We start from the raw sequence: 21,742 nt of genomic DNA, 5'->3' as shown, positions 1-21,742 counted from the left end.
GTGGGGATACCAAATGCTTCACAAAAGCAAGCATGGACCTAGAAGATTGGACTCCCCAGATAAAGGAGGAAACCATTTCCCAATCCCTGCTGCAGAGCAGATTATACCATGATTTCCTGAAATGTGCTATTGTAGATATGGTTCTCATTCATCAATTCCCCAAAGAGTTTTCACTGTTATTAAATCATTTGTCTTAGCTGTGTCCTCTAGCTCTGGAACCTTCCAGTAAGGTCTACTGTGACATAAAACCTGAAGATTAGAAGGGACCTCAGGAGGTCTTCTAGTCCAGTTTTTTATTTCTAGGCAGGTCCAAACCTAACCCAATCAAGTCTGAGCATTTTCTCGGTTAGAATTCTCTCAGTCACAGTTAGACTTTGAGCCTGTTGTGGGCAGGGCTTGTCTTTACCTGTTGCTGAATTGTACTTTCCAAGTACTTAGTATAGCGTTCTGTACACAGTAAGGGCTCAATAAATACGACTGAATGAATGAATTCTCTATCCCAAAAGGCATAAATGACAAACAGGCTGTCTGCTCCTGGGATCGTCACTTTATTATAATACGGTATTTATTAAATGCCTATTATGTGTTGGACACATTTTTTTAAATGGTATTTAAGCCCTTACTATGTGCTGGGCTCTGTACTAAGCACTAGGGTAGGTACGAGATCTCCTCTCAAGATCATACCTGCAGTGTTTCCAGTACTCTACCAGTCTCAGTTAAGGGAGGGAGAGTCAAGCAGAGGCCTACCCATTCCATTCCTAGCTTGCACAGTGGCTAGCGAGTGGCAGGCAATCTGCTACAAGTCAAAACTCACCTGTGCTGGGCAACAGAGGCAAGGGAGAGAGTCGAGGGTGGAGACTCAAGTTGATTGTGTGGAGGAAGGCAATAGCAAACCGCTTCAGCATTTATACCAAGAAAACTCTATGGATACACTGCTAGAATACATCCCCTCAGCACTGTACTCGTCCGCTCAACTGTATATATTTTCATTACCCTATTTATTTTGTTAATGAAATGTACATCGCCTTGATTCTATTTAGTCGCCATTTTTTTTACGAGATGTTCTTCCCCTTGACTCTGTTTATTGCCATTGTTTTTGTCTGTCCGTCTCCCCCGATTAGACTGTAAGCCCGTCAAACGGCAGGGACTGTCTCTATCTGTTGCGACTTGTTCATTCCAAGCTCTTAGTACAGTGCTCTGCACATAGTAAGCGCTCAATAAATACTATTGAATGAATGAATGAAAGAATAATTGCAGATGGAGGAAGGCGTTCTGGGAGAGATGTGTTCAAGGAGTCACTATGGTTTGGAGTCGACTTGATAGCACAAGACAAGGTCCAAGGTAATCCGGTTGGTCACGGTCCCTGTTCCACAAGAAGTTCACAATCTAAGTAGGAGGGGGAACATTTAATCCCCATTCTACAGTTTGGCAGTTCTGCAGTCGAGGAAACGGAGGCACAGAAGTTAAGTGACTTGTCCAAGGTCACAGAGCAAGCACTTGGCAGAGCTGAGATTAGAACCCAGGTCCTCTGACTTCCAGGCCTAGGTCATCCTATTGCTGTCCTGGCTCGGAGCATGGGCAGACCTGTAAGTGCCGCTCACCTCACTCCTGTCCTGTGCTCCACACTGGACACTCCTCTATTCAGGCAGTTTGTTGGGTTGGGACTTCAAAGCAGCATCCCGGGAGGAGATGTGACAGCGTGGCTCAGTAGAAAGAGCCTGGGCTTGGGAGTCAGCAGTCATGGGTTCTAATCCCGGTTCCGCCGCTTGCCAGCTGTGTGACTTTAGGCGAGTCACTTAACTTCTCTGTGCCTCAGTTACCTCATCTGTAAAATAGGGTTTAAAAACTGTGAGCCCCACGTGGGACAACCTGATCACCTTGTATCTCCTCAGCGCTTAGAATAGTGGTTTGCACATAGTAAGTGCTTAACAAATACAACCATTATTATTATTAAAGGGGGGAGCAGAAATTCCTTGAAGCTCCTTTGAGAGGAAGTAGTGAAATCATATCCCTTGGTAACATACTCAGCCACTTATGGTTCTGCTTATTGTCTAATCTAAATCTTTCATGCTGTGAGAGAAGAAGGCTGTTTCTTCTCCTTGAGGCCCTTTTGGATGCTCTTCTTTGGGAGAGCGATTTTTCAGTATCGAAAAAACAGCTATGTTGCATATCGTCTTTCTCTTTTCCAAACTAAATGATCTCATCTTTTTCTACCTTCCTTCTAGGGGCTCTTAATTATGTTTGGTTTCTTTAACCTGTATTTCTCTGTTTCCCCTCGTATGTCCCTGTGTTCACCTTGAAATATGGACCCCAAAACTGTCCAACTCCAAAATGGGTCCAGGGGAGTGCAGGGATGTGACTGCGATTTCCTGGGTCTGTCTAGATTCTTGAGCTCTCCTCCCCCTACCTGGGGTTCTGTTCCTATTTTTCCCATTCCTGGGCTTGCCCTTGGCATGACCCCAAGTTCTCATTTTCCCCTTCAAGATGCATTAGGTGAATTAACAAGGCATTTTTGAGAAGCACTTAGGCGTGCCTTAGGTGAAACTTACATGATGACTCCCTTGCTGACTTCTCTTTTCATCTATCTTTTTTGATATCAAAGTCAGTCTTATTGGACAGTGCAGTATGGAGTTTCGCTAGCATCAAGTTTTCAGAAAGTACATAATACCAGCAGTATTTGATTCATCCAAAGCAAGACTGCATTTACCTCCCCTCATTGGTATAGTAATAAAAAGAGCAGTGGAAGAATTGATTTATTGCTAGGAGGTACAATGCATCCAATTTCTAATTACTAGCCTACTATTCTTGGACTTGTTCAAGGTCAAGGCATTCACTTACACCTAAAATCACCTACAGAGAAAGTACCAGAATTTTTTGGTACTATCCTTTGGTTATAGAGAATTGATTCCAATATTAATAATGTGGTGATAATAATATTTGTTAAGCAATTATTGTGTGTCAAGTATTGTTCTAAGCACAGAGAGAGATACAAGTTAATCAGTCCCTGTCACACATGAGGCTCACAATCTAAGAAGGACTCCTCCTCTAAGAAGGAGGGAAAATAGGTATTGAATCCCCATTTTACAGATGAGGAAACAGAGGCACCAAGAAGATACGTGGCTTGCCCAAAGTCACACAGCAGACAAGTAATTTTTTTTTAAAAAGGTGGCAGAGCTGGAATTAGACGCAAAGTCTTCTGACTTCCAGGCCACTGCTCTTTCCTCTAGTCCATGCTATTTCTCTAACATTCTCCAATAAAAGCCACAAATTTCGTATAGGGTATGTAAATTTCACCTAAATGCTCATCAGCTTCCCTTGGGCCTCCTTTACTACTTTCCACCACACATAATTAAAATAAGCCCAGCTTCGTAGCCTTAAAATTCAATATTGAGATTTTTTTCTGGAATGGTTTCTATTTCCAAGAGGGTCTGATTAGCTGATTATAAGGCATGATATATAATATATTATTATCATACAGCATATGATAATAGTAGTTTCAGCAGCATCCCTTACGGGCCAAGCTCATTATCAACTGGCAAGACGGGATCATGAGCGCTGAAGTTCTGGAACGTAGATAGTCTCCAAGCACTGAACCTACTCTCATCTTAACACAGCTATGCTGGCCGGGGTGGGGCGGACGTGTAAGGACAGTGAGTGGCAGGAGAAAACCCAAACAGCTGCAGGATGGAGAACTGAAACTGGAAGACTAAAAGCAAGAAGGGCCGAGGAAGCATTTTAAAGACGCAGCAAAGCCTCAGGCACTGCATACAGCTGAAAATCAGAAGTCATCTGCAAACGATAGACCAGCATGGCTCACTGCCATTAGAATCAATCAGTGGTATTTACTGAGCACTTACGTTGTGCAGCTGAGGGGGTGGCTCTCGGAGCAAAAGCTTCATATGGAAAGAGAGACAAGGAAGCAGAAGAGAAAACAGTGCTAGACACTACAAACATCAGGTACAATCAATCACTTAAACAATTGTATTTATTGAGAGCTTTCTGTGTGGAGAACACTGTACTGTGTGCTCGGGAGACTACAATACAACTGTCGGTAGAGACATTTCTTGCCCACAACAAAAGAACAACACCACCACAAAGAACAATTTTCTTTGTTCCCAATGTGGCTGAAACTATGAATCCCATTTAGCGGAAAGAGCACGAGCTTGGGAGTCAGAGGATGGGGGTTCTAATCCTGGCTTTGCCACTTAGCTGTGTGACTTTGGTCAAGTTACTTTCATTCAATAGTATTTATTGAGCACTTACTATGTGCAGAGTGCTGTACTAAGTGCTTGGAATGTACAAATCGGTAACAGATAGAGACAGTCCCTGCCCTTTGATGGGCTTACAGTCTAATCGGGGGAGACAGACAGACAAGACAATGGCAATAAATAGAATCAAGGGGAAGAACATCTCATTAAAACAATAGCTAATAAGTAGAATCAAGGTGATGTACATCTTATTAACAAAATTTCTCTGGGCCTCAGTTACCTCATCTGTAAAATAGGGATTCAGAGTGTGAGGCCCACATGGGACAACCTGATTACCTAGTATCTCCCCAGTGCTTAGAACAGTGCTTGGCACATAGTAAGTGCTTAACAAATACTATTACTATTATTATTATCCACACTTGATAATAGGTGAATTTCAAATATGAAGGACCACTGCATGCACATCTATAGATTGATACAAATTTACATATGCAGTTGTCTTTGAGATATGTATATGTATATATATATGTGTGTGTGCGTGTGTGTGTATACACACGTTCATATAGATATCACATGAGAAGACAACCGTGACTGATACAGGAATTGTCACATGATCCTATTCTAGATGTAAACATGACCGACTTCAGGGGAGGGTCTAGGAAAACAGGTGAGCTCATGGTTTGGGTGGGAGTGAAGGAGTGGGATCTAGGGAAGCATCGTGACCTAGTGGAAAAAGCAAGGGCTTGGGAATCAGAGGACCTGAGATCTAATCCCGGCTCTGCTACTAATCTGCTGTGTGACATTGAGCCAGTTACTTAACTTCTGTGTGCCTCAGTTTCATACTGGGGATTAAATGCCTATTCTCCTTCCTAGTCCGGGAGCCCCATATGGGACAGGGAGCATGTCCATCTGATTGATTTGTAACTACCCCTATGCTTAGAACAGTGCTTGACACATAGTAAGCACTTAATAAATACCATAATTAAAGTTTCTTTAGACAGTATCTGGCTGTTCCCAACCCAGTCCCCCTCGTGGTTTTCCAAGAGATGTTCTGTTAAACTGCCAGATCCTTTCACTTGATGAATTTTTAACCATTTTCATGAATGAAAAGTCTGTAGGGCTGTCAAATACTGGCACCGAGCAGGCTTCTCTATACTGAAATCTGGGTCCCACTGACAGTTGTGGTGGAAACAATCAGCAAGCTAATTGAGCTATGCGATCACCCAGTAAAGCCATATGTGGGCTGAGGATTTCACCAGGATTCTGACAATTGGCACCTCCTTTCATGATTCATTTAGTGTTCTAAAACACAGTTGCGTTGTTTCTATATAACGGTTATATTCTCCTGCTGCCTGAGCTGCTCCCTCGTTAAAAGCTCTTTGTGCCACAGAAGGAGTAACTTTTTCAATGGGATTTATTAGCACTTACTATGTACCAGGCACTGGGGTAGATACAAGCTAATCAGGTTTGACACAGTCCATGTCCCACATGGGGCTCACAGTCTTAATCCCCATTTACAGATGAGGTGACTGAGAATCAGAGAAGTGAAGTGACTTGCTCAAGGTCGAATGGCAGATTGAAGGATCCAGGACTAGAAGCAATTGTATTGATTAACCAATTGTATTTATTGAGAGTTTACTGTGTGGAGAACACTGCACTGACTCCCAGGCTCATGCTCTATCCATCAGGCTTTTAGCTAGCTTGATGGCAGTGTATACATCGAGAAAAACCTAATGATCAATTAGTGTAAAACAGATGTGAAAGTAAGGTGGGTTATTTGGGTGTGTGTGTGTGTGTGTGTGTGTGTGTGTGTGTGTGTGTGTAGCAATTTAGGACTGGGAGGAGTCAAGGGGTGAAGATAAAATAGTGGATGGTACCACCCATCCTTCCCGTCTCTCAAGCCCGCAACCTCGGTGTCATCTTTAACTCGTCTCTCGTTCACCCCACACATCCGATCCGTTACCGAGACCCGCCGGGTCTCACCTTTACAATATCGCCAAGATCCGCCCTTTCCTCTCCACCCAAACGGCTACCTTACTGCTACGGGCTCTCGTTATATCCCGGCTAGACTACTGCGTCGGCCTTCTCTCCCATCTCCCTTCCTCCTCTCTCGCACCACTCCGGTCTATTCTTCATTCCGCTGCCCGGCTCATCTTCCTGCAGAAACGCCCTGGGCCTGTCACTCCCCTTCTTAAACACCTCCGGTGGTTGCCTATCTACCTCCGCTCCAAACAAAAACTCCTCACCCTAGGCTTCGAGGCTCTACATCACCTTGCCCCCTCCTACCACTCCTCCCTTCTCTCTACCACCCACCCCGCAGGCTTCGCTCCTCCGCCGCCCACCTCCTCGCCGTCCCCCGTTCTCGCCTATCCCGCCGTCGACCCCTGGGCTACGTCCTCCCTCCTCACCTCCGCCAAACTCATTCTCTTCCCCTCTTCAAATCCCTACTTAAAGCTCACCTCCTCCAAGAGGCCTTCCCAGACTGAGCTCCCCTTTTCCCTCTGCTCCCTCTACCCCCCCCCTTCACCTCTCCTCAGCTAAACCCTCTTCTCCCCCCTTTCCCTCTCCTCCTCCCCCTCTCCCTTCCCATCCCCTCGGCACTGTACTCGTCCACTGGACTGTATATATCTTCATCACCCTATTGAGTTTGTTTAATGAGATGTACATCACCCCGATTCTATTTATTTGCCATTGTTTTTATGAGACGTTCTTCCCCTCGACTCTCTTTACTGCCATCGTTCTCGTCTGCCCGTCTCCCTCGATTAGACCGTAAGCCCGTCAAAGGGCAGGGACTGTCTCTATCTGTTGCCGACTTGTCCATTCCAAGCGCTCAGTCCAGTGCTCTGCACGTAGTAAGCGCTCGATAAATACTATTGAATGAATGAAATAGTGGGAATAGATGAGAGAGAGATTCCATTCTTGGCTATGGTGTTCGATCCGTTGAGGAGTCTGCGTGATTGACAGCTGTTGCCCAAGAATGCTAGTGGATCTCTGTTGTCCTCTCCATCCCACTACCATTTGGCACGAGGAGCCCAAACTTGAGGACCCCAAGGGTGTTAGCATGGGCTAGGGATGGGGGCTGGCCGGAGGGGAGGCAGGAGGGGAACTACGGCCTGTCAGTCCGTCACTTGCTGACATCATGGCACCCTAGGCAGGTTGGGAAGCAGGATGGTTCCCCTATGTGAACCGTATGTGTTAGGAGAAGCAGCATAGCTCAGTGGAAAGAGCCGGGGCTTGGGAGTCAGAGGTCATGGGTTCTAATCCCGACTCCGCCACTTAGCTGTGTGACTTTGGGCAAGTCACTTCACTCCTCTGGGCCTCAGTTACCTCATCTGTAAAATGGGGATTGAGACTGTGAGCCCCACGTGGGACAGGGACTGTGTCCAACCCGACCTGCTCGTATCCGCCCCGGCGCTTAGTACGGTGCCTGGCACATAGTTAAGTGCTTAACAGATGCCATAATTATTATTATATGTGTTCCAGATTGAGCCACGGGCAGCGTGGCTTGGGAGTCAGAGGACCTGGTTCTAATCCTGGCTCCATCGCTTGCCTGCTGTGTGACCTTAGGCAAGTCACTTAACGTCTCTGTGCCTCAGTTACCTCATCTGTAAAATGGGAATAAGACCGTGAGCCCCACGTGGGACAACCTGATTACCATGTAACTATTCCAGCACTTAGAACAGTGCTTGGCACATAGTAAGCACTTAAGAAATGCCATCATCATTATTATTATGTGGCTATTAGAATCCAGCAATTGTTTTTCCCTCATGGGATCAAATTTAGGATTATTTTGCTATATATTCATAAACAAGTGTCAGCCATCGAGTATTTAAGGCTGGTAAAAAAGATATAGAATTAGGCACTCCATCCAGAATCCAAATGAAAGTTCTGCGCAGACCCCTTCGGCTGAACCAGATTCCCAAACCAGATGAGATCAAAATCAGGATTTAACTGATAACACAAATGGGGAAGGATTGCAACAGACAATACTGGAAACCAGGTCTGCAAGGCTGTAGTTACAACCTCCGAGGCTGAAGGCTCTCTCAGCTAAATGGAAGGTCTGATTACCAGCCCATGCGGTTATTCCATATGCTTCCTGAGAACTCTGCTTGGGGAGAAACAGGGTTTAAAATAAAATCCCCCACAGGTTAAGTTCAGAACCCAATTAACCCACACTAATTTCCTTGTTACCCAGAGAGATACAATAGCGCATGCAGATCTTTCTGGCTGGATGTCTAACAGAATAATAGTCATAGCATGTTAAGCATCTACTATGTGTACAGTACTAAATGCTGTGGTAGATGCAAGATAATCAGGTCAGACACAGCCTTTGCTCACAGGCTAAGTAGGAAGGAGAATGGGTATTGAATCCCCATTTAGCAGATGAGGAAATTGAGGCCTAGAGAAGTTGAGTAACTTGCCCAAGGTCACACAGCAGGCAACCCCAGCGCTTAGAACAGTGCTCTGCACATAGTGCTTAGTAAATACCAACATTCTTATTCTTGATTCTATTTATTGCTATTGTTTTTGTGTGTCTCCCCCGATTAGACTGTAAGCCGGTCAAAGGGCAGGGACTGTCTCTATCCATTACCGATTTGTACATTCCAAGCGCTTAGTACAGTGCTCTACACATAGTAAGCGCTCAATAAATACTATTGAATGAATGAATGAAAGTGGTGGAGTCAGGCGGGACCTTCCAGCAAATCAGCAAAATTCACAGTCAGATTCAAAGTGAATCACTTCCCTAGCTCAGCAACCTCAGGAGAGTTTACTTCCAATCCTAGAAGATGGGGAAGAGAGAGACTAATGGAAGGGAGTCACCCCAGGAAGGGGAAGAGAGAGAGATTAATAGAGGGGAGTGAGCCCTACCTGTCGTTTATTTTAGTATCTGCTTTCTTCACTAGAAATTAAACTCCTTGAGGGCAGGGATCATGTTTATAACTCTGTTGAACTCTCCCAAGCTTTTACTACAGAGCTCTATTCTCAATAAATAGGCACTCAATAAATACTATGGATTGATTGACTGGTTGGAGGGAGTATGGGAAGAGAGTACAGAGAGCTCAAGGAAAGCTCCACTTCCCACTACTAGTCAATCAATTAATGGTATTTACTGAGTGCTTACTGCATGTGCAGAGCACTGTGTACTTAACAAACTTCACAAAATTGCTAAAATCCATCCTTTCCTCTCCATCTAAACAGCTACTACATTAATCCAAGCACTTATCCTAGCCCACCTTGATTACTGAGAATAATAATAATAATGTTGGTATTTGTTAAGCGCCTACTATGTGCAGAGCACTGTTCTAAGCACTGGGGTAGACACAAGGGAATCAGGTTGTCCCACGTGGGGCTCACAGTCTTAATCCCCATTTTACAGATGAGGTAACTGAGGCACAGAGAAGTTAAGTGACTTGCCCAAAGTCACACAGCTGACAAGTGGCAGAGCAGGAATTCGAACCCATGATCTCTGACTCCAAAGCCTGGGCTCTTTCCGCTGAGCCAAGCAGCATGGCTCAGTGGAAAGAGTCCGGGCTTGGGAGTCAGGGCTCATGGGTTCTAATCCCGACTCCGCCACTTGTCAGCTGTGTGACTTTGGGCCTCAGTTACCCCATCTGTAAAATGGGGATGAAGATTGTGAGTCCCACGTGGGACAACCTGATCACCTTGTATCCTCCCCAGCGCTTAGAAAAGTGCTTTGCACATAGTAAGCGCTTAACAAATGCCATCATCATCATCATCATCTTCATCATCACTGCATCCGCTTCCTTACTGACCTCCCAGCCTCCCGTCCCTCCCCACTCCAGTCCATACTTCACTCGGCTGCTTGGATCACTTTTCTGCGAAACTACTCAGTCCACATCTCCCCACTCCTCAAGAACCTCTAGTGGTTGCCCAGCCACCTCCACATCAGACAGAAACTCCTTACCATCTGCTTTAAAACACTCAATCGCCTCGCCCGCTCCTACCTTACCCTCCTGATTTCCTCCTACGACCCAGCCCACGCACCTCGCCTTTCTAAAGCCAATTTACTCGTTATATCTCTCTCTCGCCGCCAACCCCTCACCCACATCCTGCCTCTGTTCTGGAACTCCCCCCGCTTCATATCCGACAGACGATCACTCTCCTCATCTTCAAAGCCTTATTAAAAGCACATCTCCTCCAAGAGACCTTCCCCAACCGAGCTCTTATTTCCTCTTCTCCTACTCCCTTCTGTGTCACCCTTGCACTTAGATTTGCATCCTTAATTCACTCCCCCAACCCCACGGCACATGTATAATATATCCCTAATTGATTTATTTATGAACATACTGATCTGTAAGCTCCTTGTGGGCAGGGAATAATAATGTTGGTATTTGTTAAGCGCTTACTATGTGCAGAGCACTGTTCTAAGCGCTGGGGTAGATACAGGGTCATCAGGTTGTCCCACGTGAGGCTCACAGTCTTAATCACCATTTTACAGATGAGGTCACTGGGGCACAGAGAAGTGAAGTGACTTGCCCACAGTCACACAGCTGACAAGCGGCAGAGCCGGCATTTGAACCCATGACCTCTGACTCCCAAGCCCGGGCTCTTTCCACCGAGCCACGCTGCTTCTCTGGGAATGTGGGGAATGTGTCTACCAAATCTGCTGTACTGTACTCTCCCATACACTTAATGCAGCGCTCTGCACACGGTAAGTGCGCATTAAATACGACTGATTGATTGCTACCTTTCTTCCTAACTGGATCTTTGCCTCCCCTGACCGCTCCACATTTCTTTCTGGCTACACCAGTAGCTCAAAATAGCCTGCCCAGTGATGCATTTAAACTTAGTAGTTTGTTTTTTTTCAAAAAATAATTGCTAGTCATTTCCTAAGAGCAAAAATCCTTGGGGAAAAATGGAAAAGCACAAATGTATAAACTGAATTTTCAAATCGTAACTTGATTCTGCTTGATCACGTGTTTTCAGTCCAAAATTGGGATATAACACAATGGAGGTATTGGATCATTTTTCCTCCCAACACGAATCTGTTCTGGGTGTAACACAATCCCAAGTCGGCACAAGTAGATTCACTGTAGGAATAAAGGATCGCGTGCATGCACGTGTGGTTGGGCCAGGTATGAGGCTGCCCTGATTCCCGGCTTCTACCTCAGCCTCACTGTATCGAATCAGGCAGAACTTTGTGTTTGCATTTTGATAAGTTTACAGTATTTAGCGCTGTAAAATAACAATGAGTGTCAACGGTGTCAAGCATTCTGCTTATATTGTGGACATAAAAATAGCATAGACATTTATATCAAAAAATGTCATTCCTGGTGGCATTTTCAATCTACCTGTTCTCTACTAATTTCCACTGAATCAATGTCTTTCCCAGCCTGCTTTTCCCTTAAAACTTGGAGAATATAACTTTTGAGTTATAGAAGAATTTCCTGGATCACTGTTTATGGGAAATGATTTAAGAAGGAATATTGTAATGTCATTTGCTATACAGTATCTTCACTTTCTTTTTTTATTGTATTCGTTGAGTCCTTACTATGTGTCAAGTATCGTTCTAATTACTGGGCTAGGTTCAAGTTAATCAGATTGGACACAGTTCCCTGTCCCCACATGGGGCTCACAGCTGAAGTAGGATGTAGACTGGGTATTTAATTTCCATTTTACAGGAGAGGAAACAGAGGCACAGAGAAGGTAAGTGACTTGCCCAGGGTCACATCTTAGACAAGAGGCAGAGATGGGATTAGAACTCAGGTCCTCCGACTCCCCGGCCCATACTCTTTCTGCTAGGCTATGCTGCTTCTGCCTTCAACACTTTCCAAGAACCTGTAAGTCCCAGCCCCTGAAGCCAGTTCAGCCAGTGACCAATTATCTCCTTATCTGGCACTTGTTTCTTACCTCTCCTTCCGTATTCACTCTAGCACAGTGTAAATCCTTCAGCAGCGTTTGTGCTGAGAAATCTTCTGACTCTCCCTAATGGAAAATAATATTTTATAAAACAGACCTAGAACCTACGTTATAAAAAATGATATTTCTGACATGGGATATTAGCAGTATTTAATATCACTTTGCAAACTCATTCCCTGCTTTCCTTTTCCTGTGGAACTGCAGAGATTCATTCCCATCAATCATGCCCCTTCTGTTGGCTGTCGAAGGCATTTGAAGCTGACTTTCATGACATAAAAGTCTAATTATAATCTTCACACTATGCTGAATGTCTGCCAGAAAAGCAGGGACATCCATCCTACTAAATGCTCTCAGATTCAGAATTCTGCAGTCGCTCCCAACCTTAAAACAGGAAATTGAACCATCTCGGCAATGCCTTTATTTGTATGTGGAGTTTGCAACTCCATCTGCCTATTCTTAGGATCTCTTAGCTTGGGATAAACTTGGATAAGCTCCCTCCAAGTTTTCAGTTCCCTCTGCCGCTGGACGTCTACCTCTTTTGGGGCCAGCTCCATGGCAGGGTGGCTCAGTGGAAAGAGCGCGGGCTGGGGAGTCAGAGGTCATGGGTTCGAGTCCCGGCACTCCCACTTGTCAGCTGGGTGACTGTGGGCAGTCACTTAACTTCTCTGTTCCTCAGTTACCTCATCTGTAAAATGGGGATTAACTGTGAGCCTCACGTGGGACAACCTGATGACCCTGTATCTACCCCAGCGCTTAGAACAGTGCTCTGCACATAGTAAGCACTTAATAAATACCAACACTATTATTGGTAATATTTTCCTTATTAAAATTGGTGTACACCTTCCTTTTTTCTTTCGCCACGGAAAGCGGCACGCTTCAGTGGTTAGAGCTTTGGACTGGGTCGCAGGAGCCCTGAGTGCTAATAAATTACCGTGTGACCTTGAACGAGTCACTTTATGTCTCTGATCCTCGCTTTTTCCATTTCTAAAATAAGACTGATACCTTTAGCCCTCTACTTCTCAGGGATGTGTCAAGGATAATTCAGGGAGAAAAACGCATGTGTAAGTCCTCTGAGCTCTTGGGAAGAATATGTGGAAAACATTATTTTGTATGTATCTGCCCTGTATTGTCTTTTCAACATACTAGTTCCCTGGGGAAACCGTGGTGTGTTTTCTGTTCCTTTTAGCCAGATCTGCAGATTGCAGTGATTGATCTGGGATGGGCTGACAGGAGAGCAAAGAGGTCCCATTAATTAACTAATTATTTCATTCAATAGTATTTATTGAGCGCTTACTGTGTGTACAGCACTGTACTAGGTGTTGGGAGAGTACAATACAATGATAAACACATTCCCTGCCCACAACAAATTTACGGTCTAAAGGGGGATTGAGTCTAGAGATGGTGGCGGGGATGGTAGGAATCAGCGTGGCCAAGTGGAGAAGGCAGGGGCCTGGGAGCCAGAGGACCTCGGTTCTATTACTGGCTCCGCCACTTTCCTGCTATGTGACCTTGGCCAAGTCACTTAACTTCCCTGTGCATCAGTCGAGAAGCAGCGCGGCTTAGTGGCAAGAGCCTGGGCTTGGGCCAGAGGATGTGGGTTCTAATCCCAGCTCCGCCATTTGTCTGCTGTGTGACCTAGGGCAAGCCACTTCACTTCTCTGGGCCTCAGTTACCTCATCTGTAAAATGGGGATTAAGACTGTGAGCTCCACGTGGGACAGCCTGATTCCCTTGTATCTACCCCAGCGCTTAGAAAAGTGGTTGGCACATAGTAGGCGCTTAACAAATACCATAATTATTAATATTATCCTCTACTGCAAAGTGGGGATCCAATATCTGTTCTCCCTCCTACTTTGACTGTGAGCTCTATGTGAGACAGAGACTGTGTCTGACCTGATTAACGTATCTAATCCAGTTAAAATGTACATCGCCTTGATTCTATTTATTTGCTATTGTTTTAATGAGATGTTCATCCCCTTGATTCTATTTATTGCCATTGTTCTTGTCTGTCCGTCTCCCCCGATTAGACTGTAAGCCCGTCAAAGGGCAGGGACTGTCTCTATCTGTTACCAGTTTGTACATTCCAAGCACTTTGTACAGTGCTCTGCACATAGTAAGCGCTCAATAAATACTATTGAATAAATGAATGAATAAACAGTGCTTGACACAAAGTCAGTGCTTAACAAATACCGTAAAATTTTAAAAAAGCAACGGCGTTCCTACCTGGGGATCGGCAACCTTCCCAGTAAGGGTGGGGAGCTCTTTGCTGTCTCTTTCCTCCTTTCTGACCACAGTGAGGGATGGTACAGAGGAGATTCTGCTTCTTACTTTGTTTTCCTGCTCTTGCCCTGGACGCTGCTAGGGGTTAAGAAGCACAGAAGCTGGAAGAACATTAATGATTCATTTAGGAAAGTTGCAACTAAAAACTTAGAACTAAATTCAACCATCTCTCAGTGGCATCATCACTCCATGCTGAGGCTTTTTAGGAGGTGTAAGACTCATATTCTTTTTTGTTACAAGTGCAAACTGTGATTCTTTGCCGGGTTAGCACCTATTCTCACAGTTCTCAAAAGATCCTTCCTGTAGACTACTCAGCCATTTTTGATTTCCAAAATATGCAGAGGAAATGAAACCTAGTTTGCAGTTCCATCTGAAACTCCTTGACCAGGGCCACTCTTGGGGGGGGCTCAATATTTGGGAATTGATAATGAAATCAATTCAACTTTCTTTGCTCTGGAAATGAAATCTTACAAGGTAGCAAGCAGGATTTAAATGAGTTTATAATTAGGGTGGTATTTGTTAAATGCTTACTTGATGTCAAGCGCTGGAGTAGAAACAAGATAATCAGTTTGGACACAGTCCCTCTCCTACATGAGGCTCACATTCTAAGTAGGAGGGAGAACTGGTATGGAATCCCCATTTAACAGATGAGGGAACTGAGGCACAGAGACATCAGAGGACCTACCCAGGGTCACACAGCAGATAAGGCAGAGACAGGATTCGAATCCAGGTCCTCCGACTTAATCATTCAAACGATCGTATTTATTGAGCACTTATTTTGTGCAGAGCACTCTACTAAGCACTTGGGGGACTACATTACAGAGAAGCAGCATGGCGTAGTGGGCAGAGCAAGGACCTGGGAGTCAGAAGGTCATGGATTCTAATCCCAGCTCCACCACCTGTCTGCTTTGCGACTTTGGACAAGTCACTTCACTTCTCTGGGCCTCAGTTACCTCATCTGTAAAAAGGGGATTGAGACTGTGAGCCCCATGTGGGACAGGGATTGGGTCCAACTCAATTTGCTTGTATCCACTCCAGTGCTTAGTACAGTGCCTGACACCCAGTAAGCATTTAACAAATACCAAAATTTATTATTGTTATAATTATGATTACAGTATAACAGAGTTGGTAGACACATTCTCTGCCCACAGTGCATTTACAGTCTAGAGGGAATTTACAGTCTCCAGACCCCTGGTCTTTCCACTAGGTCATACTGCTTCTCTCTATTGCTGTAGTTTATATTGCTTTCACTCTAAGATTACTGATCTCCTTCCTATTTCCCAAGCTAGGGTTTGGGCCAGGATTCATGTTTAGCTTAGCTCTTCTTCCCGACAGTTTCCAGAAACGTAACTACAGGGTTCTAGCCATAGAATCCAGGATGGTTTCAGATTCGGCCGAGCTAACAGATCAAAGAGCATTTGCTCTAATGAACTCATTAAAGAAAACATCCAATCTAAGAACAGTTAAGCTCCGGAGAGTGACGGCTTAGGCCCCGCACAAGCTCTTCCTTAATTTATGTGTGCCAAGGGATTGCCACGGGATTTCAGACTCCACCGTCGTTACTATCTTCAGGAGACAAGGAGGCAAGAAGTAAGGAAGTGTCCTTCACTCTGGTGGCACAGTGCCAACAGGCAAAACAACGACTGGAATCAAGATCTCCTGGTTGACAGAGCAGGGATCCTTCCACTGGGTCTACAGCAGGCTTTAATAACCACAGACTGTTAGCTCCTCTAGGCTGTAGACTCGTTGTGGGCAGAGGTCGTGTCTACCAACTCTAATAATAATGATAATGATTATGGTGCTTGTTAAGTGCTTCCTATGTGCCAAGCACTGTCCAGCTTCTGGGGTAAATAGCAGTTGATGAGGTTGGACACAGTCCCTGTCCCATGTGGGGCTCATAGTCTCAATCCCCATTTTACAGATGAGGAAAATTCTGAGGATTCTGAAGCCCAGAGAAGTGAAGTTGTTATGATGGCATTTGTTAAGCGCTTACTATGTGTCAAGCACTGTTCTAAGCGCTGGGGAGAATTCAAGGTGATCAGGTTGTCCTTGGTGGGCCTCACAGTCTTAATCCCCATTTTGCAGGTGAGGTAACTGAGGCCCAGAGAAGTGAAGTGACTTGCCCAAGGTCACACAGCAGACAAGCGGCAGAGCCAGGATTAGAGCTCTATCCACCATGCCACGCTGCTTCCCAGAGCCAGCTCGTCTTTTGGAAGGTTGGAAGACTGGGTATCACCAACATGATATGCAATTCCGGATCAAGCGAGAGGTCTGAAGAACAATGGTCATGCTCAAGAGTAAATGGCAGCGAGATGGGGACGGCTAAAGACGTGACAACCCACGTCTCAAGAAGTTTCATCAGTCACCTACGAACCATAGCCAACACCAAATGTGAAGTCGGAATCATCAACCATGAGGTCCTGGAATGTATTTAACTTTCCAGTCCTAAGGCCATGTTTTCTACAATAAAACTCTGTCTGGTATGGTCTTGTGCTGTCGAGTGGTGTCCAAACCATAGTGACGCCATGGACACACCTCTCCCAGAGCGCCCCATCTCCGTCTGCAATCGTTCTGGTGGTGGATCCATAGAGTTTTCTTGGTAAAAATCCGGAATCGCCTCCTTCCGCACAGTAAACCTGAGTCTTCGCCCTCGACTCTCTCCCACGCTGCTGCTGCCCGGCACAGGTGAGTTTTGACTTGCAGAGAGATTGCCTTGGCTTAGTGTCAAGAGTCCGGGTTTGGGAGTCAGAGGTCGTGGGTTCTAATCTCGACTCCGCCCCATGTCTGCTGTGTGACCTTGGGCAAGCCACTTAACTTCTCTGTGCCTCAGTTACCTAATCTCTCAAATGAAGATTAATAATAATAATGTTGGTATTTGTTAATCGCTTACTATGTGCCAAGCACTGTTCCAAGTGCTGGGGTAGATACAGGGTAATCAGGTTGTCCCACGTGAGGCTCACAGTTAATCCCCATTTTAAGACTGTGAACCCCATGTGGGGCAACCTGACTACCTTGTATCTACCCCAGCGCTTAGAACAGTGCTTGGCACCTAATAAGCACTTAACAAATACAATTATCATTATTATTGTTCGCCACTGTCCAAGATAGGAATGGAATGGGTCTGCCTCTGCTTGACTCTCCTTCCCGCAGCCGAGACTGGTAGAGTACTAGAAACTCTCCAGGTGTGATCCCAAGAGGGGTAAAGCTCTGTAGTGGTATTCAGAGGTGTGGAGTAGAGAAGCCTGGTGAAAAGAAGATGGGTCTGGGAGTCGGAGGAACTGGATTCTAATCCTCCGCCACTTGTCTGCTGGATGGCCTTGGGCGTGGCTCAGTGGAAAAGATCCCGGACTTGGGAGTCAGAGGTCATGGGTTGAAATCCCAGCTCTGTCAATCACTTGTCAGCTGTGTGACTGTGGACAAGTCACTTAACTTCTCTGGGCCTCAGTTACCTCATCTGCAAAATGGGGATGAAGACTGTGAGCCTCATGTGTGACAACCTGATGACCCTGTATCTACCCCAGTGCTTAGAACAGTGCGCTGCACATAGTAAGTGCTTAACAAATAACATTATTAAATCACTTCACTTCTCTGTGCCTCAGTTACCTCACCTGTAAAGTGGGGATTAAGACTGTGAGGGAGCCCCATGTGGGACAGAGGACCATGTCCAACCTATCTTGTATCTACCCCAGCGCTTAGAGCAGTGGTTAACACACAGTAAGTGCTTAACAAATGCCATAAAAAAAGAAATGACAGATTCTCAACCTGCTGCTATGTGGATGCTGAAGTGGCCTGCATCAGGAGGACAGACAGAATACAAGTGGTGAATGACGGACAGATAATGTCAAATGATTCAGTGTAGCTGTAATAATAATAATAATAACATTGGTGTTTGTTAAGCGCTTACTATGTGCAGAGCACTGTTCTAAGCACTGGGGTAGATACAGGATAATCAGGTTGTCCCATGTGGGGCTCACAGTCTTAATCCCCATTTTACAGATGAGGTAACTGAGGCACCGAGAAGTTAAGTGACTTGCCCACAGTCATACGGCTGACAAGCGGCAGACCCGGGATTCGAACCCATGACCTCTGACTCCCAAGCCCGGACTCTTTCCACTGAGCCACGCCGTAGAATGCTGGGAGGCAATAGCCTGGTGGGTAGTACCCAAGAAGTACTTTCATTCATTCATTCAATAGTATTTATTGAGCGCTTACTATGTGCAGAGCACTGTACTAAGCGCTTGGAATGAACAAGTCGGCAACAGATAGAGACGGTCCCTGCCGTTTGACGGGCTTACGGTCTAATCGGGGGAGACGGACAGACAAGAAGACAAGAGCAATGGCAATAAGTAATCGAGAAAGGGATACGACGGCCTGCTTTGAGCTAAGGTATAAACTGTCGGGGTTGTAGACATTAATGGTAGGCATTTTGTCAGTCAGTCAATCATATTTATTGAACACTTACACTGCACTAAGCAACACGGCTTAGTGGAGAAGCAACATGGCTTAGTGGACGGAGCACGGGTTTAGGAGTCAGAAGGTCATGGGTTCTAATCCTGGCTCTGCCACTTATCAGCTGTGTGACTTTGGGCAACTCACTTAACTTCTCTGCCCTTCAGCTACCTCATCTGTAAAATGGGGATCGAGACTGAGAGCCCCACGTGGGACAACCTGATTACCTTGTACCTACCCCAGTGCTTAGAACAGTTCTTGGCACGTAGTAAGCGCTTAATAAATACCATCATCATTATTATCATTACTAAACACTTGAGAGAGTACAATATAACAATAAACAGACACGTTCCCTGCCCACAGCGAGCTTACAGTCTAGAGGTAATTAACAAATACTGAGTGCAATACACGGTTTTAAACACAGAGAAACATAAGGCAAATTTCCCGTGCCCAGGGAATTTACTCTCAAATAATAATAATAATAACGTTGGTATTTGTTAAGCGCTTCCTATGTGCCGTTCCACTGTTCTAAGCGCTGGGGTAGACATAGGGGAATCAGGTTGTCCCACGTGGGGCTCACAGTCTTAATCCCCATTTTACAGATGAGGGAACTGAGGCCCAGAGAAGTTAAGTGACTTGCCCACAGTCACACAGCCGACAAAGTGGCAGAGCTGGGATTCGAACTCATGAACCCTGACTCCAAAGCCCGTGCTCTTTCCACTGAGCCACGCTGCTTCTCCTCAAACTCCTTACTGCCGTCCAAACAACAGTTCTCACGTGTACACAGCGTGGAAAGTACCACCTATCTGTGCCGATTTGTACATTCCAAGCGCTTAGTACAGTGCTCTGCACATAGTAAGCGCTCAATAAATACTATTGATTGAATGAATGAATCTATCTCTCCAGGAGGCTTTTCCCGATTAACTCTTCTTCTCCCTCGTCTTTATCCTCCCAACTACCGCCACATCACTCGTGTACTCACAACCACCCGTTGAGGTACATCTACTATTAAGTGTACCAATATTTAAGCACTTTCTGCCAAATCCAAGAGGCTGTAGCTACTCTGTCCTCATGCACTCTGACCTCTTGACCTCTGTACAACCTTTGACCCCATGGACCACCCCATTCTTCCTGGAATCACTTCCTGGCCTTGATTTTGTGGACTCAGTCCTTCTGTGGTTCTTCTCATTCACTGGCCCCTCTTTTGCCTCCTACCGCCCAATACAGGTGTTTGCTCTTTTTTTTTCAAATAATAATAATAATAATAATAATGTTGGTATTTGTTAAGCGCTTACTATGTGCAGAGCACTGTTCTAAGCGCTGGGGTAGACACAGGTTGTCCCACCTGGGGCTCACAGTCTTCATCGCCATTTTACAGATGAGGTAACTGAGCCACAGAGAAGTGAAGTGACTCGCCCACAGTCACACAGCTGACAAGTGGCAGAGCCGGGATTCGAACCCATGACCTCTGACTCCAAAGCCCGGGCTCTTTCCACTGAGCCACGCTATTTGTGAAGCTGTTATGTGTCAAGCACCGTTCTGAGCACTGGGGTAATTGGGGCACTGTGGTAGGTCACGCAGGAGGCAGGTGGTGCAGCCGGGATTAGAACCCGGGTCTTCTGGCTCCCAGGTCTGTGCTTTATTCACTTGATTCTATTTATTGCTATCGTTCTTGTCTGTCCGTCTCCCCCGATGAGACTGTGAGCCCGTCAAAGGGCAGGGACTGTCTCTATCTGTTACCGATTTGTACCTTCCAAGCGCCTAGTACAGTGCTCTGCACATAGTAAGCGCTCAATAAATACTATTGAATGAATGAATGAAAAGCCGTGCTGCTTCTCTGTCCCCTTCTCTTCTCCTGCTATAATGATGATGATGGTGATGGTATTTGTTAAGCACTTACCATGTGCCAAGCACTCGCTCTCGTGGGATGCTCATCCACTCCCGTGGCTTCAGCTATTACCTCGAGGTGGACAACTCCAAAATCTACCTCTCCAACCCCAACCTCTCATCCAGTTTACAATCCTGCATATCCTCGTGGCTCGGGACATTTCCACCTGGATATCCCACAGAAGCAGCGTGGCTCAGTGGAAAGAGCGCGGGCTTTAGAGTCAGGGGTCACGGGTTCTAATCCCGGCTCCGCCGCTAGTCAGCGGTGTGACCTTGGGCAAGTCACTTAACTTCTCTGTGCCTCAGTTACCTCATCTGTCAAATGGGGATTAAAACTGTGAGCGCCACGTGGGACAACTTGTTCACCTTGTATCCCCCGGTGCTTAGAACAGTGCTTTGCACATAGTAAGCGCTTAACAAATACCACAATTTATTTTTATGTCCGAAGCCGAATTACTCTCCTTTCTTCCTAAACCCACTCTTCCTCCTAATTTTCTCCTCTCAGTAGATAACAGCATCAGTCTCCCAGTCCCACGAGCTCATGACCTGGGTGTCAGTCTCAACCCTTTCATTCATTTAATCGTACGTATTGAGCGCTTACTATGTGCACAGCACTGTAAACTCCTCATTGTCTTTCAACTTTGTTGACACATAAATCCATACTCACCTGCAATTGCATTCAACCGGGTAATTTGGAGGGATAATTTTGGTAAAAATAGGATTTTAACCAATTTTGGTTCAAGGATCAATCCCCCATTCATAACACTATTCCTAGGAGAACATCTTTTCCAACTTGTGTTTTGATCTAAGATGTAATTTTCAGAAACCAACGACATCAGAGGACCTTCTCTAGGAAAAAGATGAACTGTCCAAATTGTATTTTAACAATAGATTGCATTAATTTCTCTTCATCCTTCATCTTGCACATGCTTCTAAACACCAGTGGTAGGGAACTGGAGGTTGAGAATGGAGGGAAAGTCAATGAAACTGGGACACGAGACGAATCGTGTTCACGGAGAAGGGAAGAAGGGAGACAGT

The 21,742-nt window shown here is 45.5% G+C and overlaps 1 non-coding gene across 1 annotated transcript; it reads left to right on the top strand.

The window, feature by feature from the left end:
• Positions 1 to 666: 666 nt before the first annotated feature.
• On the top strand, positions 667 to 804 carry LOC114812671. The gene has a single exon (XR_003760322.1). It is a non-coding gene; the product is annotated as a small nucleolar RNA SNORA7 (small nucleolar RNA).
• Positions 805 to 21,742: the final 20,938 nt, after the last annotated feature.

The sequence above is a fragment of the Ornithorhynchus anatinus genome, chromosome 5, assembly GCF_004115215.2.
Source record: "Ornithorhynchus anatinus isolate Pmale09 chromosome 5, mOrnAna1.pri.v4, whole genome shotgun sequence".
Taxonomy (NCBI): Eukaryota; Metazoa; Chordata; class Mammalia; order Monotremata; family Ornithorhynchidae; genus Ornithorhynchus; species Ornithorhynchus anatinus.
This window is presented reverse-complemented; position numbering and strand designations above follow the sequence as displayed.